The sequence below is a fragment of the Sceloporus occidentalis genome, unplaced genomic scaffold, assembly GCF_023333645.1.
Source record: "Sceloporus occidentalis isolate IW3139 unplaced genomic scaffold, rSceOcc1.0.p SCAF_5, whole genome shotgun sequence".
NCBI lineage: Eukaryota > Metazoa > Chordata > Lepidosauria > Squamata > Phrynosomatidae > Sceloporus > Sceloporus occidentalis.
In genome coordinates, this window is record NW_028316985.1 from 113,909,310 (window position 1) to 113,932,614 (window position 23,305).

The following is a 23,305-nucleotide window of genomic DNA, read 5'->3' on the forward strand; positions in this document are numbered from 1 at the left end:
CTAAATGTCCGAGTCATCAACAGCCTTGCTGTGGTCTTGCAAACTCAGGGCATCAATGGCTTCTTTGATTGAATTAATCCACCCATAGTCTGTTTTTGGGACAAACAACAACAACATGCTAACAGAATAAAAAGCGATCTGACTAAAAGTGCTTATAAAGCTATATACTGGCTTTTCCATACAACATAATAATAGTGTTATGATTCCACTTTAACTGCCATGGCTACATCCTATAGAATCTTGGGGTTTGCCATTTAGGGAGAAGCATTTGGAATTCTCAGCCAAAAAAATGTAGTGCCTCACCAAACTACAGGATTCCATTGGATGTTGCCATGGTTGTTAAGTGGTTTGCTGCTGTTGCTGTGTGCCTTCAAGTTGTTTCTGACTTATGGTGACCCTAAGGTGACCCTATCATGGGGATTTCTTGGCATGTTTCTTCAGATGGGGTTTGCCATTGCTATCTTCTGCAGCTAGGAGACTGTGACTTGCTTATGTAGTGTTAAAAGGTCCTGTGATAGCACAACAAGACACTGGTACTATGCAAAAGGAGGTGCATGATGGAGGTGGAAGGAAATGCTAGTTCTACTTCTCCTGTGAACTAACCTCCCTGTTGACTGCCCCTCTTTTCCTCTTTTCCTTGTACCATACCCGGAAGCTGCAACTAGTGCAAAATATGGCAGCAAGACTGGTCACTAACATACCTAGGGCCAGTCATATAACACCAGTCTTAAAAGACCTACATTGGCTGCCTATTCGCTTCCGGGCGCAATACAAGGTGTTGGTTATAACCTATAAAGCCCTAAATGGCTTGGGCCCAGAGTACTTAAAGGACCGCCTCTCTCCATACAATCCGCCCCGCACACTCAGATCCACCGGGCAGCATCTGTTAAGAGTTCCGGAGGCCAGATTGGTCAATACCACCAGAAGGGCCTTTTCCACCTCGGCCCCTACTCTCTGGAACTCGCTGCCCATCGAGCTCCGTTCAGCAACCTCCCTGGCCCAATTTAAGAAGGGGCTGAAAACGTTTTTCTTCAAGCAGGCTTACCCCTGATTCTTTGCCCTGAGAGCCCCCTCTCCCCCCCCCTTAGTAGTTTGTGATTCGGCACAAGTTCTTTTATTGTTTTAATTGCACTGTTTTTAATCTGTATTGGATGTATATGATGTATATGATTATTGTTGTAAACCGCCCTGATGTTTCGAAGGACGGTATATAAATAAAGTTTTTATTATTATTTATTATTATTGTTGAGACCCAGTGTTCTAATCCTAGGACTTTATCACATGGGGAAAATAAGGGAAAATTGGGGGGTTTAAAGAGTCATTTTCGTACAATTTCACAATCACAGTGAAGATTTTCACATGGTGTTGCATTAGGACTTATCCCAGGAATAACCAGAGAGTAACCAGCAATGAATAATTCATGGGGAAATCCTGTGAATGATTTGTTGCTGGTTATTTAATGTGTGAAAATGTGTGAAAATCTTCACCGCAAACATGCTACTTTCCCAGGAAAATTACTGTTTAAACCCCTGATATTCCCCACGTGTGATAAACTCCCTAGTTCATTTGCAGCAGCACTGCAGTGGAAAATAAAAGATGCAGACTGTTTGGTGATTCAGGTTTTCATGATGTTTGGGTGGGACTTGGGACATGCTGGCTGTGGTGAAGCTCAAGAGGGAACACCTGTCCCTGTCATGGAGTTACAATGGTGGGAAACAGTGAACCTATTGAATTTCTACCTATTGAAGATGGTAGAGTCCTACCTTAAAAAGCAGCAAACTTGGCAGCATGAGTCCCAACCTGTTATATACTAATTTGAGAAACTTCTAAAGCACACTAGTTATTATTTTTCCAGTCTGTATGTTTGTAGTAGTGTTTCAGAAAGGCATCTGTTCTTTTCCATCTGCCATCTTTAACTCTAATATTGTTTACTAAAGAGACACAACAACATATTTGAACCTGCAGATTCCGCTAACATGTCTGAAGAACCCACTGCTTCCATCTATTACTTCAGCAGGTGCTCTGGATTTTCAGGAACATAGATGGCTCCCCCTTCAGGCAAGAAGTTTAAACCCATAAATTAGAATGAAGAGTTTTTGCTTTACTTTGGCACTACACACTTAAAGTGTTATGATTCCACCATAATTCCCATGGCAACATACTATGGAATCCTGGGATTTGCCGCTTAAGAGCAATATTTAGGATTTACAGATGGAGAGCACTAGTGCCTCCGCAGACTATTTCCATTGCCTTGGTTTGCCCACTCTGCATCGCTGCTACAGTTCTAAACAGATTGGGATTTGGGATTATGAGTCCCAGAATCCCCCAACCAAGATGGCAAGTTCTGCAATTCTTCTAGAAGAGGTTCCTAGCTTGCTTGCATCAACGTGAAGGCCAGCCTTGAGGATTTCAGCACCATAGCTTCCATGTTGCCCACACTTTCTGAAAATGCTGGGCCACTTGGCCATTGTGCACTTGGAGGCCTCAACTCACATACTTCTGTTGATTGCACTCTCCAGGCAGATTTTTGGTCACTCCAGTACTATAAAATGTGATAAAACTTGGTTCTCAACAAGTACCTTCTTGCTCTGTTGTGCAATTCAAATCTGGGGGAGAAGAATAGCAGATAGTCACCCTGCTTACTAGTTTCATGGGTAAAATGTCACAAAGTACTCCTAGGACATAGTTATCTCACCAAACAACAATTACATAGTCTCAGCTTAACCACACAAGCCTTGTTTTGTTGTTGTAGTGTGCCTTTAAGTTGTTTCTGACTTATGGTGACCCTCAGGCGAACCTCTCATAGGGGTTTCTTGGCATGTTTCTTCAGAGAGAGAGCTTGCCATTGCCATCCTCTGAGGCTGAGATAGTGTGACTTGCCCATGGTCACCCAGTGGGTTTCCATGGCCAAGCTGGGAATCGAACTCTGGCCCCACACTCAAACCACTATGCCATGCTGGTTTTTAAAGCCTTGGCCAAGTCACACTCTCTCAGCCTCAGCGGAAAGCAATGGCAAATCTCGTCTGAACAAATCTTGCCAAGAAACCCCCATCACTGGTTTGCCTTAGTATTGCCATAAGTTCGAAACAACTTGACGGCACACAACACACACATGCATACACCATTTTCTGCATGGCTGATCTGTGTTGACGCTTTCTGAAGTTTTAGCTTTTATGGCACAAAGGAAACAAAAGAGCAAAGGATACTTTGGGTTCTTTCCCCCCCTTACCAACCCAGTGGAGCTTATCACTCAGAAAATACCTGATAATGTTGCAGTTATATATTGTTAGTTGGAGCATACTGTATGTGCTTCAATAGCAAAAAGAGGTCCTGCAAAACTGAATGAAAACCAATGTGTACGGTTTGCATGTTTCAATCATGTGTGAACACTAGGGGGCGATTGTGCACCATATTCTCCTAAAAGGGCTACTGCATTCATTTAGAATTAATGTGGATTATACATCAGTACAACAAAAATAACAAAAATACAACAAAAATAAGTAGAACAAAAATAACATAATTCAAGACCAGGAAGAAATAAAAAGACGTTGGATGCAATACATGGAAGAGTTATATAAAAGAGATAACAAAATGAAGGACTCAAGGAATGAAGAGCCATATGAAAATGGACCCAAAATTCTAAGAAGTGAGGTGGAAACTGCAATAAGAGAAATAGCAAAAACAGGTCACCAGGAACAGATGATACTCCAGTTGAACTGCTGCAATCCATATTGACAGAGCCAACTTTAGTGTTAACCAACATATGTCAACAGATAGAGAAGACAAAATGATGGCCAACAGATTGGAAATGATCAATATACATCCCCACCCACAAAAAAAGGAGACACAAAAGACCATAGCATTAATATCCCACACAAGCAAAATTATGCTAAAAAGTCTGCAACATAGACTCCAGTCGTACATGCAGAGAGAAATCCCAGAGGTTCAAGCAGGGTTCAGAAAAGGAAGAGGCACACTGCAAACATACAATGGCTAATGGAGCATACCAGGGAATTCCCAAAGAAAATTAGCATGTGCTTTATAGACAGCAGCAAAGCCTTTGACTGCATGGATCATGTAAAGGCTATGAAACGCCCTTAAAGACTTGGGAGTGTCAACACATCTGATAGTTCTGATGAGGAATCTGTATTCAGGACAAGAGGCTACTGTCAGAATAGAAAATGGAGAAACAGAATGGTTCCTAGTTGGCAAATGGATCAGATAAGACTGTATCTTATCACCCTAATTGTTCAACTTATATGCAAAACATATTGTAAGAAAAGCAGGCTTGGACACAGAAGCATGAGGAATGAAAACAGGAGGTAGGAATATCAACAATCTGAGATATGCTGATGACACCATAATACTAGCAGAAAACCTCACAGACCTCTTATAACTATTAAGGAAAATCACAGAAGAAAGTGCAAAGGCAGACTTACTGTTGAGCATAAAGAAAAGAAAAGAAAAGAAAAGAAAACAAAAAATGACCATGGAGAACTTACACAAATTCGAACTAGACAATGAGGAAATAAAAATAGTAAAAGAGTTCTCATAACTGAGATCGAACACTGATAGGAATTGAGACTTCAATCAGGAAATCATAAGAGGATTCAGAATGGGAAGAGCAGCTATGAAAAAACTAGAGAAGAGATTGTAAGCCTGAGGGCAGGGAACCGTCTAATTAAAAAGATTGTATGTACAGCGCTGTGTAAATTTACAGCGCTTTATAAATAAAGGTTAATAATAATAATAATAATCCTAAAACACAAAGATGTACAAGTCAGCACAAAAGTTAGTGTCATACAGGCCATTGTATTCGCTATTACCATCTATGTTGTAAGTGCTGGACAGTTAAGAAAGAAGATAGGAGGAAAATCAATTTATTTTTGACGTGATGCTGGAGAGGACTGCTGAGGATCCTGTGCTCAGCCAAAAAGACAAACAAATTGGCCCTATCAAGCCAGAAATCTCCCTGGAAGCCAAGATGGCAAAACTGAGGCTGTCATACTTTGGACACATCATGAGAAGGCATGAATCATTGGAAAAGACAATATTGCTAGGAAAGGTGGAGGGAAGTAGAAAGAGAGGAAAGCCATATGCTAAATAGATGGACTCTATTAAAGAGACAATGAATATGAGTTTGCAGGAGCTGGGCAGAACAGTCATTGGAGTTTATCACACATGAGGAATTTCTCTTAATTTCGAATGAAAAGGAAGTGGGGCCAGAACACATTCACGTAAGGTTGCTAGTTTAGTGAAATTACTGAATGCTCATTGCATTCGAACTGGCTCCCCAGTGCCCCAAAATAGCATGCCATTGCCCGAATTTGTGTGTGGCAGTTTATCACACAATAACGTGAAACCCCATGATTACGCTCGGACTGACTTCCCATTGCCCGAATTTGTGTGTGGTGGTCTATCACGTAATAGTGTTAAACCCCATGATTGCATTCAGATTGCCATTGGATTATACTTCCAATTTCCCTTGTCTGATAAACTCCATTGTTATCTGCAACATGGCAGCTTTAAATGGTAAATATTGAGATCATTTTCAGACATTTGTCTGGGTTCTTCTGGCCTTTTACAGTTTCTCTGTGGCCTCTCTGGATTGGATGGTATCCTTTCTTCTATTACATTGGGTGCTCTTGTAAATTGATCTTTTTATGCTATGTTGGGATGTTTTCCTCTCACAGGTTTGCTAAAGCAAAGATTAACCTTCAGCATTTTAAAGAGCTAATAAGGTTATGTGAAGTCCACCTCTACCCAAGACTTCACATAAACTTTCAAAAGGCACTGTCTTTGAGTGCATCTGCACTGTAGAAATAATGCAGTTTGATACCACTTTTAGTGCTGTAGCTCCATCCTATGGAATCCTGTACGTTGTAGTTTTACAGGGTCTTTAGACCTCTCCGCCAAAATATGTGGGTGACTCAAAAAAGTATAAATCCCAGGATTCTGTAAAATAAAGCCATGCCTATTAAAGTGGTGTAAGACTGCATCAGGTCTATAGCGTAGATGCACTTGTCTAGTCTTCTTGCTGGATTTTCCATGGTTACAAAGATGGAGGAAGCAGTGGTAAAACAAGGGAACTTGTGTATGGCAGACAATGTGGCCTGATGCCCTATAAAATGCCATGAATAAGGTAGGGGACTGGTATAATAGCCTCATTTGGAACCACTCATAGTATAGCAAACCCATAACCCAATTAACTCCTTTTCTCTTTTCAGTTGTTAAAGCAGCCTTTCCCAAACTGGTATCCTGAAAAGTTGTTGTTGTTGTTGTTATTATTATTATTATTATTATTATTAACCTTTATTTATAAAGCACCGTAAATTTACACAGCACTGTACATACAATCTTTTTAATTGGACGGTTCCCTGCCCTCAGGCTTACAATCTAAAAAGACATGACACAAAGGGAGTGGTGGTGGGGAAGGGGCCTCTCTAGTAGGATAATACATATAAAATACATAGCAATATAGGAAATGATTCAATAAAACAGGCAACAAAAGAACATCAAATCAAAGTGAGGGAAAAGGAGATGAAAAGTGGGAGAAATGTAGCAAGGCAACATCAAAGTGTGGTAGGGATTACAAACTTTAATAATAAGGAAGAACCCCAAAGCCAGGAGATGCTGCTTCAGTTTGCATTTTCCTGAGCCTCCTGGAAAGGATATGATTCCTTCCCTTTCCCAGACTGGACTAAATTGAGTTCAGATTATTTTTGTACTCTGAAGTCAGTTTGCAGCAAGTAAAGTAAGCAAAGGACAAAGGAGGAAAGTGGGAGGAGGAGAGAGAAACAGGGACAATTTAAAAGCAGTTGAAAAAATGGGAAGATAGGATTAATCAGAACTGTCCCTGCCCAATTGACACAGCAAAAAGGTATGGTAGTGGATAAAGATGCCAAATACATTTTTAAAATAATGCTTGTTTTGTCTGAGCATTTGGTTGAGGAAAAGAATCTGAAAATTATTTATGAATGCCTTTTCACTTTTCTCAGCTGGCCAAGAAATATGCCTGAATTGTGTATGCCTTCAGGTCACATGGTGACTATCGTGTCCCCATGAATTGCATAGGGGTTTTTTTAGCCAAGGAATACTCAGAAGTGGTTTTACCAGTTTCTTCCTCTGAAATATAGCCCATAGCACCTGGTATTCAGCGACAGTCTCCCATTCAAGTACTAACCAGGGCTGACCCTGTTTTACTTCCAAGATCAAAGGGGGATCTGGTACCTTTAGGTATTTAGCAAATTGTAGTTGCTCACAAAACAACCATAAACTGACACAGAGACACACCTTGATCTCTTAACAAATGAGAGTAAACCCATGCCAGGATAAAAATGCAGGTTTGAATTGGTTACGATCCAGTTCCTTGTACCCACTTTGTATTGTGAGTTTCACTTCCTGCTATACAAAATCCTTCCAGTACATCAGAACTATTCTAAGTCTTAGAATTCCGGGTGAGGAATGAAGAAGAACCATGAATACTATAAGGTTGTTTTCCTGTCCTAATTGTGATGGTGACAATCTCCAAACATGCACAACCTCAAAGTATTTTTGTTCTAAGAAGTAGCAGCTTCATACTGATCCTTTCAGTAGGTGAATGGACTTTTTAAAATCCTTCTGCCAGTCACAGGTGAGAAGGCACAGCCCCTCCTGCATTGGGGAAAGGCAGAGTAAGTCACGCGGCCTAGTAGAAGCCAAGAAACCACGTCAGCAGAAAGGCGAACTTGGTAACAGGTTGCTTGCGGTTGCTAGAATCAAGGCTGTGAAAACCCTGCCCAGTGTCAGCCCCACACAGAAAAGGCTGCCAAAACAAACAGAACATTGTACAACGTACAACAGGCTGCCCTTGCACTTGTTCTGTTTCTTTTGCAGAAATGTGCCTTTCTAGAACCTCCTTTATGGAATCAAACCAGGTCTCCTTCACCTTGGAAATATTAGAAACATGTAAAATTGAATGAGGTCCTAAGAGGGGAGCTGAGTTTAGGGAATGCAATAGAAAATGCTTCCTCCTGCTACGTGGGCATAAAGAAAAAAACACTAAACCCTGCAATCTTATAATTTTTTAAATCTTCTTTTTTTCTGTGCCCAATGCAGAGCTTGGAAAGATTACGTTTTGGACCACAACTCACAGAAACCCATGCCAGTGCTATGCTGATAAGGCAATTCTGGAAGTTGTAGTCCAAGAAAGTACCTTTCCTCAGTACTGGGATAGAAGGTGAAACTGTTAAAAGTATAAATAAAAGTAAGAGGGTTATACTTTTTAAAAAATGCTAATTTTAACATTGCTTAAAATGATATCATAGCATATCATCAAGTGGTACTACTGCTAAGAAACCAAGTCAACAGAAAGGCAAACTTGATAACAAGTTTCTGTGTTGACTTTGCAACACTTAATTGTGCCGATAAATTGCTGTTTGGAAAAAGGGGAAATTATATCAAAGTAAACAGAAAATAGAGCCAGCGTGGTGTAGTGGTTTGAACGTTGGACTATGACTCTGGAGATCAGCTTTTGATTCCTAGCTTCACCATGGAAAGCCACCGAGTGACCTTGGGTGATCACACACTCTCAGCCCCAGAAAACCCCACTATAGAAACACACTCTTAGCCCCAGAAAACACTTAGGGTAGCTATAAGTCAGGAATAACTTGAAGGCACACAATAATAATAACAACAATAACAATAACAATAATAATGTGATGTTTTAAAGAAATTGTATACTGTTAAGAGTTGTTTTTGTTGTGTTTTTAATTTCCTGGTGGTGTATTGGTTAAATGCCTGTACTGTAGCCACTCACTCAAAAACCATAAGGTTGTGAGTTCAATACCAGTGAAGGGCTCAGGCTCGACTCAGGCTTGCATCCTTCCGTAGGTCACTAAAATGAGTACCCAGCTTGTTGGGGGCAATCAACTTACACATTGTAAACCACTTAGGGAGTGTTTAAGTGCACTGATAAGCGGTATAGAAATGTACTTGCTATTGCTATTCCACTAAGGTTGTGTTGTTGTGGCTCACTGCTTCTTTTCCAAGATAGTTTTGACACATTTTTAGGTGCAGAAGGAAACATCTGTGGAGGTGGGGGAGGATACTTTCTGGATTATATTTTCCCAGAATCCCCAGCAGCATGGCCATAACCATGCTTGCTGTGGGATTTGGGGAACCATAATCCAAAAATAACTTTTCTATGCTCAGAAATAGTGTTTATGAAAGCCTCCAGTTAGACATAAGATGTTTCTGTCAGGATAGGTTTCACCCATTACGTTTCTGGGTCTCGTGTCACTGTTAAAGATACAGACCTGTCAGGCAATGGTTGTTTCCTCATCTTTACTTCTTGGTATATTCCATCCTTCCCAGAGGAGTGTATAAAACAGTCTGTAAAGCTGGCCATGGAAAGCCACTAGGTGATCTTGGACAAGTTACATTCTCTTAGCCTTAGAGAAAGGCAAAGGCAACCCCCCCGCCATTTGAAGAAATTCTGCCAAGAAAACCACTTGATAGTTTTGCCTCAGGATCACCATAAGTTGGAAATGACTTGAAGGCACACAACAACGAATAGAGTGAAGAACCAAGTTCCTAGAATATTCTCTGTGGGTCTGCCTAACTATTATTCAGGGTGAGACAAATGCCTCAGGCAGCTGACTTGAATGATGCGGAAAGGGCAGCAGAAAGTTAACTGTTCATTGCACTATTGTTGCATTCATTCTTCCAAAGACAGAGGAACCTTTCACACCACAGAGTTATAGTACTATGATTTCATTTTAACTGCCCTGGTTGCATTCTTTGGAATTCTGAACTTTGTAGATTGGTGAGGCACTGGATCTTTCTAGCTGAGAAGTCCAAATACCTCTTCTTACTGCTCCCCAACATTGCATAAAGGTAATGTACCCCATTTTTTGTGTTACATTGACTTTATATATAAATTACAATATTTCTAACAGTGGTTGGTGTGGCAGATACAAATGCATGGTTATACCACAACAATGGAAGGAGTGAACAGAAAGTATGTACCAGAAGGAACATAAAAATACAAAAGCAGAATTATATTCTTCAGAATTTAGTATCTCTGTAATGCAGTCTAGCATTCATGTTTCCCATGCGCCATTATAAAGCATTCTGTGAGAGGTCTACATTGAGCTAAATTATCCCAGAGGGCTGCTTTGCTCTTTGAAAAAAATATATAGTTCAGAAGCACATGGATACATTCCTAGATCGAAGGCACCAGAGGTCTAAGGCTGATTATGAAGTAGAGGTTTAATAGAGGAAGCAAGAATAAATTGCCCTGAGAGTCCAAAGTCTAAAGATTCCTCAGCTTGGCTCAGTGGTTAACCAGTTGCCAAAGGCTGAAGAAAGGCAGAAAGGGAGAGAAAAACAATTCATGGATTAAGGGAAAGATGTAAAGTCAGTCATCCAAGGGCCATACTCCAGTTCAGAATTAGCAGCATTATCCTATATATTTATTGTTGCTGTTTTAATTCATGGCAGCCCTGTGGATGAGACATCTCCAGGCCCTGCTATCATCCACTGCTTTGCATAGGTACTACAAAATCATGCCTATGACCCCTCTGATTGAGTCCACCCATCTGGCATGCAGTCTTCTTCCCTTTCTGCTCCCCTCTACCTTCCCTAGTATTATTGTCTTTTCTAGTCAGTCATGCCATCTCATGATATGACCAAAGTACAACAGCCTCAGTTTCATCATCTTTGCTTCTAGGGAGAGTTCAGGCTTGATCTGGTCCAGAACCCCTTTGTCCTTTTGGCTGTCCATGGGATCCTCAACACTCGTCTCCAGTGCCACATCTCAAATGAGTTGATTTTCTTTCGATCAGCTTTCTTCACTGCCCAGTTCCATCACGTCCATATATGGTGATGGGCAATTCAAACTTTTGTGCTCCATTTTATATCTTTCCACTTTAGGATCTTGCATCGTTCTTTCACAGCTATCCTTTCCATTCCTAGTCTTCTTATTTTTTGACTGCAGCCTCCATTCTGTTCAATGTTTGAGCCAAGGTATGGGAAGTCATTAGCTATTTTGATTTCTTCATTACCTAGGTTGTATTTAGGTAGCTCCTCTGTGGTCTTGTTTGTTTGTTTGTTTGTTTCCTTTATGTTCAGCAGTAAACCTGCCTTTGCACTTTCTTCATTAGAGGTAAGTCTCAATAGATTCAATATGGTTTATTCACAAGTATGTGTCTACAGGATTGCAACTGTAATATACTGAAAACAAAGCATCCTTCAAACTGTTTGAGACTATGGCAGCCATGAGAATTATATGGCCCTCCAGTTGCTATTTGATGGCAGCTTGTAGCATTCCTCCCCATTGCTTATATTGCTGATAAATGCAGTCCAACAATATCTGGAGGACCACACAGTTTTCACTCCTGGGTTATGACCTAGATTAGGAGTGAAGAACAATTTGGAGGAACAAGGCTCTCTTTCCCACATACCTCCATGGAACAAATGATGCTGGGGCTGTGACTACTTCCCCAACAACACGGACTTGACCAAGGCCACTTGAAGTCACCGGGTCCTTAACCAAACCATCAGTTGGTGCTTTTGTCCTTTTCCCCTTCTACACAAGATCACCTGAACACTCTCAGCCACTGGGAGCTCTTCTTTCTCAGGGCCCTGCAGGTACAAAGGGGTCCATTCCAATCTCTGCAAACATTCCTCTTCAACAGTGGATGGTATGGGGCATAAAGGCCATTATGGACAGACCCTTCCCCTTTCACACACAGTTGTGTACCCTATTCAGGTGAAAGGTTGGTAGAGAGTAAGAGTCACACAACCCCCACTGCAACCTCAGCAGCCCTAGCTAGCATAACCAATGGTAAGGAATGCTGGGAGTTGCAGTCCAATAACATTTGGAGAGCTGCAAAATTATGACCCTTGTTCTAGGCTAAAAGCATTCTCCCTGTTTTCAGGAACTATGAAAGGTACTGGAAGTGGTGAACAACTATATGGCTATATAAACAAAATATAGGGCGGAATAATTACAGAGACATAGCTAAGGTTTTAGAATGTATTGTCTTGCCTAAGACATAGTACATATACACTATGCAGTTCCATGGCACTGTAACTATCATGGCTCAATCAGGTTCTTGTTTGGTTCTCTTACAGTTGCCCTCCCTAGTTTTCTTCTGATTTCTTGTAGTCTATTCTGATTAATGACTGAGCCAAGTTATGACAAATCTTGAACTATTTCAGTGTCTTCATCATCTGCCTTAAAACTATGTAAACCATCTGTAGTCATTATGTGTGTTTTCGTAATATTCAACTGTAAACCTGCCTTTGCAATTTCTTCCTTGACTTTCTTCAGTCATCATTCCAAGTCTTTGCTATTTTCTGCCAGTAGTATAGTGTCATCTGCCCATGCTAAATTGTTGGTGTTTCTTCCTCCAGTTTTCATGCCTCCTTCCTCTGGAGCTAATCCTGCTTTACATATCATATATTCATCATACAAGTTAAACAGATAAGGTGATAAAGATTGTACCACATTACATTTAATATGTAAATAGTTGTAAGGCACTTGGAAGAGGGGAAGTTCTGTCTAAGCATTCAATTATTATACTAATCTCAGGCTACTCCTTACCTTACTCCCTACTTTTTTCTTGGCATAATGCACTTCTTTTATTTCCCTTCCTTCTCATTACACAACTGATTAGGTAGATACTGGGTCTGTTTCTTGTTTTACTGTCTCATCAAGCAAACCTCATGTTTGGAAACAGTTACTAAACCATGGGTCCTAAAACTACACAGTTTTAGCACCATGAGTCCATTATTTGCCACCTTCCTAGGAAATCCTGGGATTTGTACTTTAGGAAGAAATATTGAGAATCTTCAGCCAGAGCGCTCCAATGCCTCACCAAACTACAGTCTCAAGGATTTCATAGGATGCAGCCATGGCAGTTAAGGAGGAATCACAGGGCTATAATTGCATTGTGTGAAAGGGCTTCAATCCCAGAAGGTTCATGTGTCCTACCTGACAGAGGATAATTCTCTATTCAAATGTGTCCTCTCTTTGAAAGACTGTGTCCAATCCAAGTGCAGTTTAAGATCAAGATCCCTGTAGTTGTCCATCAGTATTTAGGCCCATTACAGACCGCCCAAAAGGGGCGGTCTTGGGCCACTGCCGGTTGCAGCGCAGAGGAGCCGCAGCAGCCAAACCGCGCGACTCCTCCGCGCTGCAAAAAAGGAGTGCAGAAATCGCACTCCTTTCGGCAACCCGGAAGAGCCGCCGCAAGTGCCAAAGCGCGCACTCGCGACGGCTCTTCTGGGTTTAGATGTCCGGACGCTGTGCGTCCGTTACGTCAAGATAGGCGCGCCCGTCTGTATAGGGCGCCGCCATCTTGCCATACGGAATACGCGCGAGGGGCAAGGCGCATCCGGAAGCGCTGCCCCTCACGTGTATTCCTGGCGCAACGACGGCGCCGCTTAGGCCCATCTGTAAGGCGCCTTAGTTTCTGAATGTTTCATCCAGACCAATCACTTCAGCTGCATCTGCACTGCAGAAATAATGCAGTTTGCTTCAACATCCTGCTTTAACTGCCATGTGTCAGTGCTATGGAACGCTGGGATTCATTGTTTGTTTTGGCACCAGGGCTCCCTGACAGAGAAGGCTAAATAGCTCACAAAACAACAAATCCCAGAATTCCATAGCACTGAACCATGGCAGTTAAAGCAGCATCAAACGACATTATTTCTGAAGTGCAGATGAACTTTAGTCATAGTCCTCCACACTATTGTGAGAGGTCTAGTAGTTCTTTTAAAGTTATATTAATTGTGTCTGCATTTGCCTCTATACTTAAGGATAAATCAGAGACTACAAATCCCAGAAAAATCCATGCAGCAGCAAAGCTGCTGATGCTGGCTAGAGGTTCAGGAAATTGAAGTCCAAAAAGTAACTTAATTAAGTTCTGGTATTTAGTGGCCAAGCCACTCGGTACTGGTAGTTCTTTGATATGGAAAGGCATGTGTGTGTTTGTATGTGTCTTCAAATCACCTGTTGATTTATGGCAACCCCATGAATTTTTCACAAGGTTTTCTTAGGCAAGGGATACTCAGAAGTGATTTTGGCATTTCCTTCTTCTGAAATATAGCCTACAGCACCAGGTAGTCTCCCATTTAAATACTAACTAGGTCTGACCCAGCTTAGCTTCCAAGATCAGATGGGATCTGGTGCCTTTAGGGTGTTTAGGCCTTGGGATAAATGGAAAGTGAGCCTACAAATTCAAAATACACTTGAAAGGCTTTTACTAGAATACCTCTGAAGTCTTACTTTTTAACAGTCCATGAAGACAATGCTTAGCATTTAAAAATTGGCACATTTACAAAAATGTGCAAAAATTTGTCTTGAAAATAGTCGCAATTTAACTGATACCAATAGAAAAACAATGTCACCAATATGTACTGAGGATAATTTTGTTTTGGATAATTTGAGGAGGAACCAAGCTAAGATTGACATGCAGATCTATTTAATCTGTCATGGAAAATGGTGAGTCAACACATCGGTAAATCTGTTCCAGTTGGGACTAACAATGGGATTTAGAGCAGAGACTCTAAGCCTCTAGAAACAGTTTACAAGTTAGTACAGTATAAATTAAGAGAGCCAGCAGAGCATAGTGGTTTGAGTGTTGCACTATGACTCTGGAGAGCAAGGTTTAATTCCCTATTCAGCCGTGAAACCCACTGGGTGACCTTGGGCAAGTCACACTCTTTCAGCCTCAGGGGAATGCAGTGGGCAAACATCTGAACATATCTTGCCAAGAAAACAGAAACAAGTTAAAGGCACACACATCAACAAGGTAAAACCTTCCAACATTTTATTCATGGGACCTGTGTGGCCAAACAACATTTGAGTGTGGCAAAGATGGCAAACATTATTAAGGAGGAAGAACAGATACAATAGGAAAGCTTGCAGCCATTTGCTTTTTCCCGAGTTCCACCATCTTCTCTCCTTTCCCCTTACTAAACTGAATGCCTATTTCTTTAGCATTCTGATTTCATTTTGCACCATTGAAGTAAATTCAGGGTAAAGGAAGAGAAAGGGAGGGGGGAAGATGTATTTTTCCTTGTATGTCTAAACTGTATTTCTAAATGCTCAACTAAAGCTTTAAGTTACTCTAATGCTAGAAATTTGGGGAACGAAACATGGCCCCACAGACATAGCTGGATTGCACATCCCATCAGCCCTAGCTAACATGGTCAAAGGGCAGAAATTACAGGAGACGGAATCCAGGAAGACTGTATTAAAAAAGAGGGAGCATCCCTGTATCTTTAGTAGTGTGTGCAAGAGGGAATTTCAGCCAGAGAAACTTGCGTGACAAGTTTCACCTGTTGAAATTCCCCCACTACTGTTAAAACTACAGGAGCCTCACCCTCTTTCCCCCCCATAGCCACCATACCCTCCAAGTGTCCCAATTTGGCCGAGAAAGTGTTCATAAATACTCAGTCATCCCACGTTTCCAGCTGCCCAGAAATGTCCCAGTTTCTCTCCTCCTCCTCCCACTTCCCCTTTGTGTCCTCAGCTTACTTCAGTTGCTGCAAACTGAGTTCAAAGTGCAAAAGTAATTTTTACTCGTTAACTTTGCAAGTTGGAGAGGAGAGGACAGAATTTTGCCCTTCTTATGACACTCTGCCAAAGGTAAACTGCTGCACCCTCGTCTATTGTGTGTTCTTCCTCAATAACTTTTGTCATTTTGATCACACTCTGTGGTTTGGAAACACAGATCCTGGTTTTCATCTGTAAAACATTGCAGGGTATGGTCCACCCTAGTCCAACAATATCTGGAAGGCCATAGCTTCCCTATCCCATCATAGATAATAAAGGGATAGTAAAACTATAAAAAGTTGAATAGGCCTAAGGCGTGCTTCCAAATTTGTTGTTGTTGTTGTTGTATGCTTTCAAGTCGCTTCTGACTTATGGTGACCCGAAAGCAACCCTATCATGGAGTTTACTTGGCAAGATAAGTTCAGAGGAGGTTTGCCCTTGCCTTCCCTTGAGGCTGATAGAATGTGATTTGCCTAAGGTTGCCCAGTGGGATTTCATGGTTGAGCTGGGAACTGAACCCTGGTCTCTAGAGTTACAGTCCAACTCTCAAACCACAATGCCATGCTGGCCCTCTAAGCTGCCAAATAAAAAGATTTACAAAGCAGTTTGTGATGTAGCATGTGAGGACGGATGGGGAAACTGAATTCTGCTGGGCTTATAAGACAAGTAGTTCTTCAGATCCTATGTTGTATTAAGGGAAGGAATGTTCTTTGTAGTGCTGAAAATATTAAAACCCAATTCTTTGCTACACTTCAAAATCTGATGAACTATTAAGCATTGGAATGAAACTATACTTCAAATTGTCCTACAGATCACAGATAAGATTTTAAACTTCTTCTACAGTGAACTTTGAAACATTTTGCTTGGTACCAGAACTAGAATCTCTTCTTTTAATAACATGCAATTAAGCAATTTGCTCTATGTAGATAAAATTGTTCTCAGAAGATATTGCTGAATGAAAGGTGGAAAAGTGGAAAAGCTCTAGGGCACCTAGTGATAAACCTGACAAAACTGTACTTGTTAATCTCTTATGGCCACAATCCAGCACTTAAACCCACTGAACTTAATGGCTTCATGAATTCTAATTCTGAAAATGAATTAACTCATTTAATGAATTTACTTATGTTAATTTTGCAAAGATTAAATCTCAGCAATTAATTTAGGTAGGATTTTGTGATGCTGCTTTATACCGAAGCAGATCACTGAATTATTTTGTGTGGACTACAATAGTGAGACTATAAGAGTCAAGTGGATTCTGGATGATGTAGATCCCAAATAGTAATGTAACCACATAGTTATGGCCTGTCTCACCAGAGGCTTATATTTCTAGCGAGTTCCCTATATAATTCTTATACAGTATTGGGATTGAATTCCCCCAGCCAGCATGACCACCTGCTATGCTAGCTGTGTAATTGTGGGAGTTGTAGTCCCAACCAAACAGGGAGGCCATCAGCTATAAGAAGGTGTGGGACTTCCAGCTGCAAGGGGGTCGTGGCCCAACAAAGGTTGGGAGCCACTGTCCTAGAGGATGTTTGAAGGCCATTTGCTTCACTTTTTCCCTTTCTTTCTTTCTTTCTTTCTTTCTTTCTTTCTTTCTTATGGGGTATGTGCCAGGAGATATTGTATGGCTCTCCAAGGTCTCTTGAAGGTCTAATTCAGCCTCCTAAAGGTTTTCCCTTGACAAGATTGTCTAGTTGTGTCTAACTGTAGGGGGCAGTATTCATCTCCATTACTAAGCCAAAGAGCCAGCATTGTCAAAGACAACTCTGTGATCATGTGGCCAGCATGACTGCACAGAACATTGTTATCTTCCTACCAAAGTGGTACCTATTTATCTACTTGCACTTTTACATGCTTTTGAACTGCTAAGCTGGCAGAAGCTGGGACTAGTGACTAGAGCTGACTCCATGTTGTGCTTGGACCTTGAACTGCCAACCTGCCAATCATGCAATCATCAAAGTCAGTGTCTTGACCACTGAGCACCATGTCCCGCAGTCTCCTAGTGTCCACATTTTCCCACTTTGGTCTAGCGTGTTCCCTGAGGCATGACTGAGGTCAGATACCAGGTGGCACTGTCCCATGGTCATACTCCACAATTAAGTCCTAAGCCTCTCCTGACAGAGTAGTCTCAGGTTGCATGTTGCTATGTGTGCCATCCCAGTGCCCAAGATCAGTTTAGGAGGGTGCCCAAAATGGTGAAGGGTCTGGAAACCATGCCCTATGAGGAACGCCTTAGGGAGCTGGGGATGTTTAGCTTGGAGAAGAGAAGGTTAAGGGGTGATATGATAGCCCTGTTTAAATACTTGAAGGGATGTCACATTGAGGAGGGAGCTAGCTTGTTTTCTGCTGCTCCAGAGACTAGGACCCGGAGCAATGGATGCAAGCTACAAAAGAGATTCCACCTCAACATTAGGAGGAACTGAATCCTGACAGTAAGGGCTGTTTGACAGTGGAACAAACTCCCTCAGAGTGTAGTGCAGTCTCCTTCCTTGGAGGTCTTAAAACAGAGGCTGGATGGCCATCTGTCGGAGATGTTTTGACTTAGATTTCCTGCATGGCAGGGGGGTTGGACTGGATGGCCCTTGCGGTCGCTTCCAATTCTATGATTCTATGATCAGCAAGGGAGACGACTGAGTAGCTGAGTAAGAAGTACATCAGCAAAAATCCTTACATGGAAGAATAGTAAATTGGGTCTTTTCTGGGTGTTGCCGATATAGCGATGAGTATCAGCATTTGCCCTCACCACAGACTAGTGATTCTTTCCAACACAAGCTAGAGCCAGAAAAGCTCCAATTTCTCCTATTCTTACAGTCAGGACTACAGTGTTGCCAAATCCTACATGCAAAATGAAATATGGTGCCAGATGGATTGAGGAGAAGCATTTCCTTGGTACCAGCTCTCTGGCTTTTTGTGTAGTAGAGAGAGAGAAAAAAAAAGGCTTAGACTAAACCCTATTTCCCCAGATAATCTTGGGAATTACAGTTTGCAAAATTGCTGAGAATTGTCTGTGGGAGATTCCAAGTCTCCCTCTTAGAACTACATTTCCCAGAATTCCAGACATCTTTATTATATTGGTTTGCATGTTGTGTTCATGTGACCTTTCTTACGATGAGATAATTCCCTGGGTTTCTGTTAAACTCAGTTTGTCTTCCATACTTATGTGCTCCGCTCCTTAGGTTTCTAAAATGAAATCACAGGCTCTACAAAGCTGACCATTGTTAATTTTCTTTGTTAAACAATCATCTTACAGGTTTTTCCAGTTTCCTTATATCCTATTATTTCCTTTTGGCTTCATTAATACAAACACCTTTCATGTGATTTTGATTCTTTTCTCAGTGTCTTTTGACTGCTGACGACTATGGTGTGTTTGTTTTGTTGTGTTGTGAGCAAGAATGATAGTGGATGACATTACAAAGACTTAGTATTATTACATTGGAAATAATATAAAGTAATTATAAGAGACCTGGGAAATTCTAAGCCCATGTTACAGCAATGTATTTCAGGAACTGGACTTGGAGTGTACTTTATGTACCAAGAAATATCCACCAGGCCACCCTCATTCATTTCACTCCTTTTCATGGGCAAAACCAATTGTGCTGCTTTTCTGTGGATGCACATGCAATAAGTTCCTCCCGAAGCAGTTTCAGTATGTGGGTAGTCAAGTGGTGCTCCTCTCCACTGCTCCTCTCCATGGCTGTTTTTCAACCCATCTCAATTTCTTTTCTTTTTTTTAAATTTAGTGGATTACCATGATAATCAAATGTGCTAACAAGAAAAATAGATAGATACTGAAAGGCATGCTGGGAATGGCATAGGGCAGGGAGGTGGGGCTATGGAGGCTGATGTGCAGAAAACAGAGGCTGGGACAAATGCATCATCATCACACTTTTGAAGAGCTGTATGATAATCATTTTTCCAATCCAGCATGTTTGCATATCCTAGCCTAACACAATTGTAGTGCCTTACAAGTCTGGTGTAATAAAGTCCTAAAGGTATTAACCAGGCTCTCTGGTATTCAGACACCTTCCTCCCTGCTCTTGTCTTTATTATTAATATCTTTAAAATGCTTAGAGAAATCACACTCAATAAATTTTGGTTCCAGTGCATATGCTGTGGCTCTTCTGTTTATGTCAGTGTTGAGGATGACTTTTCGCGTCTCATAAGACTGTTTTGTTTGAAAGCACTTCCTCTCCACTAGCATGATAGTGGATCCTGCAAGGCTCACAGGTCAAAGCGCTTTTTGATTAGCAGGAACAGTGATATGCTGCCAAATCTCATCAATTCTTGCTAACATGGTAAGGGAGGGATTACGGAGACTGCAATCCCGAACACTTTTGGAGGGCCTTAAGTTGCCCCCTCCTGATCTATATGGTAAAGAAGCACAAAAATATCTGTCAACAATTGTCAGGGAAACCATTGAAGAATAATTTTGGGTCTATGTTGTAATTCTATTTCTAAATATATTGCTGAGATCTAGATTCTCTTGCCACAAAAGAGTCTTACAGAATCAAAGAGCTGCTGTCCATCAAATGGGCTAATTTTCTTCCACTGAGGAGAAGAGAGCCCAGTGATGCAACATGACACTGCTTAAGGGCTTTTCCATATTAATGCAAAAAAAGAAAAAGAAAAAGAAAAAAGAAAAAAACAAAAAAAGAAAAGAAAAGAAAAAGAAAAAGAAAAGGCTCGCTCAGCAAACAGTGAGGGTTGATGTCTGTTGGAGCTGCCTGAACATTCACAAGCATCTGAGGAAGTAGACCAAAGTCTAGGGACTTTATCACATGGATTATTTTTTCAGTACAGATACGATTTTAGCTGCTACAAGATCCCTTTGTATATTCTGTTTCCAGACTAACACGGCTATGTCTCTGAATTATATATTCATACATAGTTAAACTGTACTCTCAGTTTCAGTAATACCTGGACTATGACAACTCCCTTTACAGCCCTCAACATATGAAAGTAATAGGTTTTCTAAATCGAGTAATTAAATGAAAATCAAGAAGATAATATATCTCCAATGGGGTTTTGAATTTGTTTCTGCTTAATAATCTTCCAATAGGGTACAAGAGCAAAAACAAACAAACAAACAAAAACAACATAGAGAAGGAAGAAAGGAATCTAGAAAGAACCAAAAACACAGATTAAAATATGGATTAATAAGAAATAGCCCTCCTGACTTTAACTCCTGTGATGCTGAAAGAGATATCAACCTTATCTGGTACCATTACGTAATCTGAAAGTACAGAATCTCTATGTAGGGTCTTATAAGGTGTTGGCTCATCCTTGATCCTAATACAAAGTAAACAAGAATATAATTAAGAATTGCTTGTCTCATATTCTTTCAACAACACTATGCTAAATTGATTGGGGAGAGAAGGAGAATGAGGCAAACACTTCCTCTAGACCTAAAGTGCCTTAAGTTTCTTTCTTGGAAGAAGAGCCAGCAATGAAGGTATGCTTGATTCCTGTAATTTCATCTTCGTGCTTCACATGTAATACTGTGAGATTAGCTAAACATCTCCATTCCAGAATGTTATGCAATTATACAAATACCAGAAAGGAAGCAAAGGAAGAAATGGACTATAAGTAACCAAGTCCCATAAAGCTATCTGCAAGATTCGGGCATCACACAAAAGTCTTATTTTTAATCATGCACTCCAAATGAAAATGGGTTGGATGTGCAAGACAGGAAGAATAAATGGGATGGAGGGTAGACACTGGCATGGGTTTTCCAAATCCATAACACCCCCCCCCCCCCAAAAAAAAGCACACCTTTTCCTTTTTAGGACTTGGCTTCTGATAAGACTATATTCAGAATTACTGAAAAATTTAAATGTTACCATACAGCCAAATAATCAAGTGTCTCAAGAGAGAGAGATGTGACAGTATTGTTACCTAAAATAGGCAATTATTAGACTAGAATGAGAACCAATGGATTCAAGTTATAAGAAAAGAAATTCCTTCCAAACATCATGAAGAATTTCTTACAGTAAAGAATTATTCAACAATGGAATGGATCACCTTAGATGGTGGTAGACTCTCCTTCTCTGGAGGACTTTAAAGAGAGTTTACATACTGCTTTAGTTGTGTATCCTTGCATGTCAGGGGGTAGACTAGGTGGTCCTTTGGCTCCCTTCCACCTCCAAGTCTCTATGATTCTATGATTTTGTAAGTACCTAGAAGTGGGAATTTTGTGGCCTCCAGCCCTCCCTTAATCTTTATGAAAAACTCTGTTGGTGAATTGAGGAAGTTAAAATGTGTATCCAGAGGCCTCTGGGTGTAGTTCATCATGTATTTGTTGTTTTGGATTCATGAAACCTCAAACTATCCCCAAATACACCACAACATTACTCCTAGTTTCATAAAATAACAAGGTGTGGCTCACAGAGATCCAGAAGGACTGACAATGGGAGGAGTGCAGCTGTCAGATGATCTGCAACTGCCCAGCGGTCAAGTGTAGGAATAGGTAACACTATTTAAGCAACAAGTTCCTTATTTTAGGTCTCCCTATCACCATAATCTCTGACAGGGAACAAACTAAATGTTATCTATTGTTGTTGCTGTCTAGCTTCAAGTTGTTTCTGCCTTATGGTGACTTTTATATAGTACTTACAGAACCCATCAAGGGTTATTCTTGGTGAGATTTGTTCAGAGGGGATTTGCCTTTGCCTTCCTCTGAGGCTGAGAGAGTGTGATATACCCAAGGTCATCCAGCGGGTTTTCATGGCTGAGCAGGGATCTGAACTCCAGCGCTGTAGTACAATACTTAAACCACTACATCAAGTTGGCTCTCTAGAGGTGTACATATAAGAGCTAAAATAGTAGCTCATGAGATATTTCTGTAGAAAAACACCCAGCACAGTATTAAGCAAACTTACCTGCAGACTAAAAGAGTATCTTTTAATTTGTAGTTCTGTGTATTGGGTTTTTCTTTGTCTCTTGTTTTGCTATATCTGTTCTGATCTATCGAACTTGAAAATGGCCTGTCTCCTCTGGCTTAAAATCTCAATTTTGTCTGGGATTGTTATCAGATAAGGGCTAACAAATTTGCATTACCAGGCCCTTTTGGTTCCATTTGTTGCAACATTTGAGAACCCATGCTCCTCTGTTCCCAGATTCAATCATTTCAACACTACATCACTTAGCAATTGTCTATGGAGAATTGTCAGTTCTTGTGAGAAAACCAAGTCAACAAAAGCTTATGCTGCAACTTCTTCTATGCAGTTAATCTCAAAGGTGCTACAAGATTCCTTTGCATACTGATATTTCACATGAACACAGCTATGTCTCTGAGCTCAAACCCACCTAGAGTTAAGAGGATCTTATCATTCAGAAAGAAACACATCTCTTTCCCCCCTTTTATCTTGAAGATCATATTTTCACCAAGAAGGTGAAAATCCAGGGTCAAATCACATTGTTGGTCTCCACTAGTGGCCCTAATCAATGGGACTTTCATAGAACTAAGGGGGCTTGCATAAATGTTTTAAACCGATCAATTCTAGCTGGAACTAAACATTGGATTTAGCCTATAGACACAAGCCTGATTGAGTCATGGCATTTCTGACTTTGGATGCCACTCTTTTCCACCAAAGATTTATCACAGCTGGAGTATGCCCATTCTTCATACTTTCTTTTGGATTCTCCTCCCCATCTTTCTCAGTCCCCTTTTCTTTTACATGTTCTTAGAACCAGAGTTTGGAAAAAATACTTTTTTTTTTGCAACTCTAATATTTCAGAATCACTCAAAGTAACATTAGC